Here is a 10,069-nt window from a genome sequence, read left to right on the forward strand (position 1 = left end):
CCGATTTCCGATTTGAACTTGGAATGACCGTAGCAGCAAGGCGGGTCCTACACCACAGGCCCCTCTTACTCTCAGCCACGTTTCCCGCCCAGAGGTCCCCATGGAGCAAGGCAAGCAGGGTCTTCAGGATGCAAAACATCTGGAATCTTCACCTAGAAAGGCAAGTGCTGCCCATATAGTTAACTTGGGGCTTTGGCGCCTTGCAGTTCTTGGAAATAAGCAGACAGCCACATGCCAGCTAAGCGGCAAACCCAGCACTACCAGCCCCAGAGATAAGGCCCCTGACTCGAGGGATGTGGCTTTGTCCACCTTGCTGTGTCCCCCTGTCTTCATTCAGAGGTTGTATGGACTGATTATTTATTTATTTTTGACCTTGGGATTGAACTCAGGACCTTGCACTTGTCAGGCAGGTGCTTTTGCTGCTGAGCTATCTCCCTGGCATGTATGGACTGATCAGTAGCTTCACACAGGAATGAACCTTGGAAGTTACTTTATCATCCTACAAAATATGAGCCAGTTTTGAACTTAACTTACCAAACTCCAGCATCTGTTTCACTGTATGTGCAGTAAATAGGTACCTCTTTTATACCCTGCTGGTTACTTCACTAATGAGTTAAATAAAATTCCACTTAGGGTTTGTGCACTCTGCATCAACATGCAAATGCTGGGTCTAGTATGTCCACAGTTATGATTTAGAACCAGTCATTCTGGAACCTGCCTCTTCACTAAAGTAGAGATATTCATGTTTTGGCAGAGGAAGAAGTGGGAAGACTGGGCAGGTATTACTAATAATGAGACAAGAGATGGTGGGGGTCCCCACTCTTGAGCCAGGCACCAGAGAAAAAACTTCAGACGAGATTTCTAGTGATCCAGCATCAAGTGGAGCCAATGGGGTCACTTATGTGTCCCCACCTGGATGGGCTCCAGGCCTCAGAACCCCATGAATGTACAGGGCGTGAGAGTCTTTCTTTAGAGAAGCAGCTGCAGTGCCCACAGGTAGCCTAGACCAGGGTGCTCTCGCCTCCCAGTCAGCATGGTCCTTCTCGATGAGGTCAACTGTGCTTGGAGCCAACGCCTGGCAAACAAGGTCCGCCAGTCATGCTGCCAGTCATGTACCTGGGGAACAACAGCCCAGCACTGCAGCTCGAAGCTCATCTGCCAGTCCCATAGCAACCATGAGCAAACATGGCAAAATACTACAGCTAGCAAGCCAAAAGAGGAGATGAAACAAATTGTGAAATACTCTAAAACAAGGAAGATGAAAGGGGGACAAGAAATAAAGGGGCAAATAAAAACAAAAAGTAAGATGCCAGACTCAGCCCTAAACACATCAGCATGCAAATGTTAGAAATACATATTCTAATTAAGTGACAGATGTTAAGAGATTACAAAAATATAGCCAAAGCCAACTCAAAATTATAGACAGAAATGTATCTTATATACAAAAATAAGAAGATTAAAAGAATCCAAAAGTTGTACCATTGCTAAAGCTAGTTGAATTGGACATGGTGGCACACATCTGCAATCCCAGCATGGGGGAGGCTGAGGCAGGAGGATCACTATGAACTCAGGGCCAGCCTGAGCTACAGAAAGAGACCCTGTCTCAACAAGACTAAAAGAAAAAAACTAAAACTAGTTGAAAACTAGAATGGCTATATTACTATCAGGCATAGCTGAATTCAGAGCAGAGTATCACCAAGTAAAAAAATCACAGTGAAAAGAGGGTGAAGTGAGGAAGAGGACGTAATAACTCTAAATATGCCTCTAATAACAGAATTTATAGCTTTTTTGTTTGTTTTTTATGCTGGGGATCAAACTCAGGGCTTTGCACTTGCCAGGCAGGTGTTCAAGACATGGAGCGATCTCCCTGGCCCAGCAATAACAGAATTTAAAAATACATGAAAATAAAACTGGTAAGGAGAAATAGGTGAGTTCACAATTGCAGGCTACTACAGGTTGAATTCTGTCCTGCTCCTTGAATCCATACATTGTACCTTTTTTTTTTTTTTTTCAGTACCAGAGATTGAACTCAGGACCTTCTGCTTGCCAGGCAAGCACTTATTCTGCTGCGCCATCTCCCTGGCTGAATCCATATATTGAAACCAAACCCTCAAAGCCATTGTATTTAGAGACAGAGGTTTCACAAGGCAAACAGAGTCAACTGAGATAAGAGTGGGGTCCTAATCTGGCAGGATTGGGGGCCCTATGTAAAGAATATGGAAGATTTTGTGTCTCCTCACATATGCACACACACACACACACACACACACACACCCCACACATAAAGGAACTATATGATGACACCAGAATGTGACCATCTTGCCAGCCAAGAAGTCACAATTTGTGATTATTTTGGTATGGCAGCCTTAAAAAAGAACTATACATAAGGCATGTGAAACTTTTCATTGGTAGAATATACAGTCTTTAGAGAAGACCTTGTGGGAAAAGATGCTACCAACGCCAGTGGACCAGAACAAAATTATATGGCACATGGTAGCATGTTGAAGAAAGTAGTAGTTTCAAAAAGTCCTATATTTTATTTAAAAGAATTGAAAAATATTTTATTTATTTATTTGGTACAGGGTCTCACGACTCATAGTGATCTCATTTGGTACAGGTCTTGGACTCATAGTGATCTCCCTCTTTTCAGCCCTATATTTTAGAACAAAAGGAAAAGGTAGGAGACCAGTGGACCTTTTATGTGCTACCTAGAAAGAGTCAATGTTTAGAGATTAGGGTTCATAACTATGAGATTCCTGTAAGGCTCTGAGAGACTGGGAACAGTTTGAGTTCACTGTATTTTTTCTACCTCTCTGTCTCTTCCTCATGAAACAAGATACTGAAAAGGAAAGACCTGTCACAGGATGAGTTGTATTTCTCCAAAACGTAGATACTGAAGCCTAATCCCCTATGTGACTCTATTGGATATAGGGTCAGTAAGAAGCTGATAACAGGGAAATAAATGGGTGCATTGAGGTTGGAGCTATAGTTGGAATGAACTACGTGTGCTATCACAATAAAGAAGGACCAGTGTGCTGATGAAGCAAAAATATACCCATCTCACACCAGGAAGAGAATTCTGACCAAAAACTGAACTGGCCAGCATCTTGAAATGGACTTCCCAGCCTCCAGAACAGTAAGAAATAGATTTCTGTCATTTAAGCCATCAGATCTATGCTATTTTCTTATGGCCAGAGCAGACTAAGGCAAAGTCCCTGTGCTAACTGCACATGAAGAGTACGGCCATTCTATTTGAGGGCACTTGTATGCTGATCTTGATGCAGTTTGACAAGGCACAGACTTCCTTGCGGAGAAATATAATAAAGCCCAGGCTTCTCTCGGAAGTAGGAAAAGATAGTAGAAGTGAGCCTTGGATTTAGAAATGCCTGGAAGGATTTACAGTAAGGGTTCCCTAGAGCAAATGTTGGCAGCTACACATCCACTTCCTGATGTCAATGTGTAAGCCCAGGTAGAAATTATTTTAGGCTTTGTGTGCCACATGGTGTGTTACAACTTCTCAGTTCTCCCAGTATAACTCAAAAGCAGCCATACACAAATGTCAAAGAATGAGCATGCTTCTATTCCAAAAAAATATGAATTTTTAGGCACAGGTATTGGGCTTTCACCTGATTTCCCTGTGGCACAAAATACTTTTCTTTGAATTTTTTCAGCAATTGGTATTAATAAAGCAAAAGCATTCCTAGCTTATAGATCAAAGAAGCAATGGTCTGACTTTGGCCTTACCGCACCAGCCCTACTCTAGATACTTCATCTTTGTATGTCAACAATATTCAGCAGATTGTATGAAGCCAGTAAGACGGTGCCTGTATCTGCTATTGTCTTATGTGAGTTTATTTTTTAAAAGCATTCTCCGTCTTTTGGCTCAGTTGATTTGTTATTCATGTTAAGAAAAGAAAACAATTTTCACTGTGTTCTTCCCTCTCTTCATGAAGCTCTTTTTATTTCATAAACATATTTTGAATTTACTTTCTTAAATGAAGAGTTAAGATTTAAGAAACAGGAGCTGGGGAGATGGCTCAAGAGAATAAGCGCTTGCCTGGCAAGCGCAAGGGCCTTAGTTCAATCCCTGGTTCTGAAAAAAAAAAAAAGACAGAAAATCATCCTAAATGCCATCTTTGGCACCAAGCTGGGAGGATGGCTCCGTGGAATAAGCACTTCCCTGGCAAGCGCAAGAGCCTGAGTTCAACCCCTGGTTCCACCAAAAAAAAAAAAAAAAAAAAAATAAATAAAATTAAGAAATACCATTTTGCTCATAGAAACACAAATATACATTCTTTCCTAATATTGATATAGAAAAGTACATTTTATTCCTTAAAAAACAAGCAGTTAGTTTTAGCATTTAGGATACAGATTAGAAATGTGACACCAATTTGCTAATTAACCCTTTCCCCTCTAATATCATCCAGAACTCAGTTTATAGCTACAGCCTGTGAAGAGTTAAAAGGATTGAAGTTTCATGATTTACACTGTATCTGGATGGAGAAAGATTTATTTCTATTCATGTTCTTTACCAACAAACAGTTTGATGAGCTACTATTAAAATCTTGAAATTTGAACAGCTGGAGCTACATTAGAATTTAGAATTCTTGCCAGGATTCCTAAGATATGTAACAAAATTTCCTAATTTTACAATTATAGAAGGTTACACTTAATGTCCAGGGCCACCTCCATTGTAATCTTGGAAAATGGAACAACAAAAAAGATTGACATATAGTATGCAATTTAACAGACTGAAGACTGCTTTTGTGATAATATATACTTTTAATGAAGTTATTTAGAAAACTTTTGTGTTCTTTTGTTTTTTATAAGTACTGATAACCTTAACACAAACAGAATTTTTAATTTTGATTGATTTCAAAGACCTAGGTAAATTTTTTTTTTCCTGGAAACAAAAATAACAAGCCATCATCATTTTTAATTACCACAAAACAAACTAGTCTTCTGAGGAGTAATTTGAACTAGTTTTTCTTGATAGCTGAGATGAATTGGTTCTAAGAGCCATGGATGCTTATATAAGATGACATGCACATAACCTGTGCATGTCCTCCTGTACACTCTAAATCATTTCTAGATTACTTACATAAAAAACCTAAAATGTTATCAATGCTATGTAAATAGTTACATTATATTGGGCAGGGAGTAAACTCTAACGAAGATATGCGAAGTCTGTACATGTTTAACATTCACAATTCTTTTTTTCAAATTATTTTCTAATTGGAGGTTGGTTGAATTTCTGTATGAAAATCCACAGATGTTGAGGGATTATTATTAATTCTTAGCTCCCTGACACCATTACGCACTGTGATATCTCCCACTGAAAAAAATATTTCCCACTAATTTCTACTCCTGGATTTTGGGTAAAAGTTTAAGTTCAAAATCTAATATTTTACTCAGTGTTTCAAAAGCTTTTCAGTACCTGAGTAAGCTATTGAAGTTTTTTAATGAATGTTTTATTTAAGTTAAAATTTTAAAAGCTGGAACAAATTGTGTTCTTGCTCCTTGCCTAATTCCAGCAGTATTATTTGGCATTATTATTGTGTGGCCAGTTCCAGCTAAGTGAATGTCAATTATTGGCTAGGCATGCGTGTCAGATAAAAGTAATTGGCATCAATGCAGGAGGTGTCTGTATACCCTGTTCTGTGGAAAATCACCGGAAATGGAGTTCTCTGTCAGGGATCTCTTCGTACTTCCGTTGTAAGGCTAAAGGAGGAAATACAGCGTGGAACCAGTTCTGCTTTTCCCTGATGTGGCCAGGCCCTCTTTCTTTCTCACTCCTCTAACATGAGGCACCTTAGCTCATGGTTCAAATGTGCAACTAGGTGAGGAGGACATCAGGGAAGAATTCTCACCAATGAGCAAATCATGATTTTTTTTTTTTTTTTTTTTTTTTTTTTTTGTGGTACCTGGGATTGAACTTGGGACCTTGCGCATACCAGTTAGGCGCTTGTGCCCCTGAGCTGTCTCTCCAGCCAAAATCATAGAATTTTGGAGCAGTTAGAAAAAAGAAAAAGAAATAGCAATGAGACAGTTTCGAAACAGGTTAGTAGGACAGTTACAATAATTAATACATTGCATATTGTCTTTGTAGTAGTTATTCATAGTACAAGATGTAGACATGATATCTTGTCTAAACACTATTAATACAAATCTTTCTTCTCGTTGAACTAAGAGAAAGTAGTTGTATATCTACCCTACTTTGTATATACAGATATTATATATATTTTTCACTATAAAATGGTCCTTCATTTATATCCTCCCTTTTTTGTTTAGTTTGGTCAGAGATAGGTATTCGGTTGTCATTTAAATATTGTAGGTGCATGAATTCAGCTCAATGATTCAATATAGTCCAAGAGTCCATAATAGTAGTGGGTTATCTGCCAAACTGGCAATGTCAGAAGTTGTTAACTTGAGCCCTTCACAGCTCAGCATATTAATATGGCTTTACTTTTTATACCTCATGTTTATATTTTTCTGCTGGATGGTTAAGACCAAGATAAAGCAAGACCTATATAATAAGAAATGTAGCTTTTGTATCTGACAAGGTCAGTCAAATCCCCTCAGGATTTATTCCGAAACCCTGCACCGCAGTTTGTAGATCCTTTGTCAGTGTCAGCCATGTGGATGAGTCAGGCCATTGCTTGACCAGTTTGCTCTCTGGGAAAGCCTGAGACAATGTTTTCTCTCCATGTGACTCTCCTTAGGCACACTCTATATTGTTCATCACTTTCCTCTGTGGCCCCATAATCTCCTTGAATAGAAAATTTGGGACACCACTGAATTTAAAAAAAAAGAAAGAAAAGAAAAGAATCTGAGAGAGTATATAAAATCTGAAAGGTACAATAGATACTGTGAAAAGGGAAAGAATCTGTTCAAATGACGGAATTCCTAAGATGAGAAGGACGGGAGAGGGAAAGAAGAGGGAAAGAGACATATCTATGTATGTATGCAAGATGACTTGGATAATTGTACTTTGGATTTCTGCTGGTCTGTGGAAAGGAGCAGTTAATGCTTAATTTTTTCTCCTTTCCTTTTTTCTCTCTTTTCTTAATTTCTTATAACTTCTTTTGTTTGTTCAATTTTGTATGCATATATCTGGTAATCTGAACAACTACTTTGATGACAATACTATGCAATACAACAAATGCTATCAAATTCATATTATTTTGTTTGCTGAAATTCTGTATCATATCTAATTTTTTATTATCATCATTTTGTATTCTCTTTAAAAAGTAAATAATAAATAATAAAATTAAAAATTAGAAGAAAAAAGAAAAAAAAGCAATAAAGGGCCAGCCAAATATCTCAGTGGATTAAAGCGCCTGCAAGTAGGCACAGGGGCCAGGGGTTCAATCCCAAGACCTGCCATGCCAGCCTCGCCTCCAGGACCCATTGAGATGGCAGGTGGAGACTGGGCATGGTGGCACGCACCTATAATCCCAGCTTTTGAGAGGCTGTAAACAGGCAGATCATGATGAGTCCGATCTAATAGTGAGACCCTGAACACCCTGTAGACCCTTCCCTAAAATACAAAAAAAAAAAAAAAAAAAAAAAAAAGGAACTGGTAAAAAAAAATTAAAAATCTTGGAAATATGTCAATTCTTTACTCTCTTATCTTGATTTTCTAAAAGTGCAACGAAGATCTTTTGAAAAACATTTTAGAAACTCAGTAAGGGAGCTGGGGAGATAGCTTCATATAAGCACCAGCCTGGGAAGTGCAAGGCCCCGAGTTCAATCCACGACACCACATGCTGTGCACGAGACCTTCTATCAGCAACAACAAAAACAAATAAATAAATAAACGCAATAAGTTTTATATGAGCTCTGAAAAATATTTTAAAGTTGATCCTTATTTTGATTAACACCTAATTCACAGCATTGCTGTGAAAACATTATCCATTACTGTGTTCAAAATTTATACTACTATGCTCTAAAGTGCCAGATTTTTCCACCAGTGGAGAATTAACCAAGTGATATGTAATATCTATATATATAACAAGATATACACAGACTTTTTATGTTTATCTATTTCTTGCCAAAAGCCGCTGTAGGAGAGAATGGTCAATTTGATCTAGTGAGTACAGTTTTAAAGAATCCCATTGCAGTACATTGAGCTCCATAGAGACAGCGCTTGGGCAAGTGAGAACCAGATGGGCACTGGGTGACTCTGTACCTCGCTGAGGAAAGCAAGTAAACATGGGCAAAGGAGATCCTAAGAAGCCGAGAGGCAAGATGTCATCACATGCGTTCTGTGTGCAAACTTGCCTAGAGGAGCACAAGAAGTACCCAGATGCTTCTGCTAATTTCTCAGAGTTTTCTAAGTGCTCAGAGAGGTGGAAGACTATGTCTGCTAAAGAAAAAGGAAAATTTGAAGGCATGACAAAAGTAGACAAAGCTTGTTATGAAAGAGAAATGAAAAGTTATATTCCTCCTAAAGGAGAAACAAAGAAGAAGTTCAAGAATCCCAATGCGCCCGAGAGGCCTCCTTCAGCCTTCTTGTTCTGTTCTGAATATCACCCCAAAATCAAAGGAGAACATCCTCCTGACATTTCCATTGGTGATGTTGCAAAGAAACTTGGAGAAATGTGGAATAATACTGCAGCAGATGACAAGCAGCCATATGAAAACAAGGCTACTAAGCTGGAGGAAATGTATGAAATGGACTTCGCTGCCTACCAGACAAATGAGAACCTGATGCAGCAAAAAAGGGAGTCGTCAAGGCTGAAAAAGCAAAAAAAGAAGGAAGAGGAGGAAGATGAGGAAGATGAGGAAGAGGAGGAAGAAGATGAAGATGAGGAAGATGAAGAAGAGGATGATGATGAATAGTTCTAGTGAGGTTTTTTTTTTTCTTATCTATAAAGCATTTAACCCCCCTGTACACAACTCACTCCTTTTGAAGAAAAGAAAATTGAAATGTAAGGCTGTGGTGTAAGATCTGTTTTAAAACCACACAGTGTCTTTTTTTTTTTTTTTTGTATAGTTAACACACTGCCGAATGTGTCTTTAGATAGCCCTGTCCTGGTGGTATTTTTCAATAGCCACTAGCCTTGCCTGGTACAGAATGGGGGTGTAAATTTAGCATGGAAATTTAAGGCAGGTTCTTGTTGGTGCACTGCACAAATTAGATACATATGGGGACGTTAGTTTTTCATTTTCCATTGTTTCTGTTTGATACAGCTTATATGAAATAATTGTTGTTCTGTTAACTGAAATGCCACTCTGTAATTGTAAAATAAAGTTGCAACTGTTTTGTTCACGTTCTGAATGCTTCTAAGCAAATACAATGTTTTATTAGTTGTATTGTGCTTTTCATGGGTCTGAAACTTCTTGAAAGGAAGCTAGTCTTCTGCTTTTGCCCATTTTGAATCACATGAGTTATTAGTGTTCACCTTTTCTTATAGTTAGCGGATGCCAAGCTTCTGTCTCCACACCCGGCATATCATGATGGGGGTTATAAAAGTCAAATTGAAAACATTTTCATCCGTAAAACTCCAAAGTCTCAGTCACTGATAAAAAAATTCACATAACCCTTTGTAAAGAGTAATTCTGTTCGTAGATAGCATGAGGTTATTAGAATCAAGCAATCTGAAAGTCTCTCCTTGAAGGACTAATAGAAAAAAATATGTTCTGATCTTTACATGAGGACTCTTAACTCCCATTACCATGTAATAGGCACTATATTGTGCAGTTCCCACATTAAAGGTGGCCTAAGAATGTATTCCTGAAAGTGTGAGCTTAAAATACAAGACTCTAATTTTTGGTTAGCATTCAGGGAAGGCAGTGAAAGTGCTGGCTTCATATGCCTTTACCCATTTATCTAAATATGGGCTGCTCAGGAAACCTGACTCATAAAAGTTTTGAAGTTAGGCCATAGATTAGGAGAAAGAAAGAAAGAAAGAAAGAAAGAAAGAAAGAAAGAAGAAAAGAAAAGAAAAGAAAAGAAAAGAAAAAAGAAAAGAAAAGAAAAGAAAAGAAAGAGATTTTCTATATTGGGGTTTCCCGTTTAAACAGGAAAAAAAACAAACACGAGTTTTACATCTTAAGTATTAAT

The 10,069-nt window shown here is 38.2% G+C and overlaps 1 pseudogene; it reads left to right on the top strand.

The window, feature by feature from the left end:
• Positions 1 to 8,206: 8,206 nt before the first annotated feature.
• LOC101570693 lies at positions 8,207 to 8,844 on the top strand (annotated as a pseudogene).
• The last annotated feature ends 1,225 nt before the right edge of the window (positions 8,845 to 10,069 follow it).

The sequence above is a fragment of the Octodon degus genome, unplaced genomic scaffold (genome assembly GCF_000260255.1).
Source record: "Octodon degus isolate 3935 unplaced genomic scaffold, OctDeg1.0 scaffold00087, whole genome shotgun sequence".
Classification (NCBI taxonomy): Eukaryota; Metazoa; Chordata; class Mammalia; order Rodentia; family Octodontidae; genus Octodon; species Octodon degus.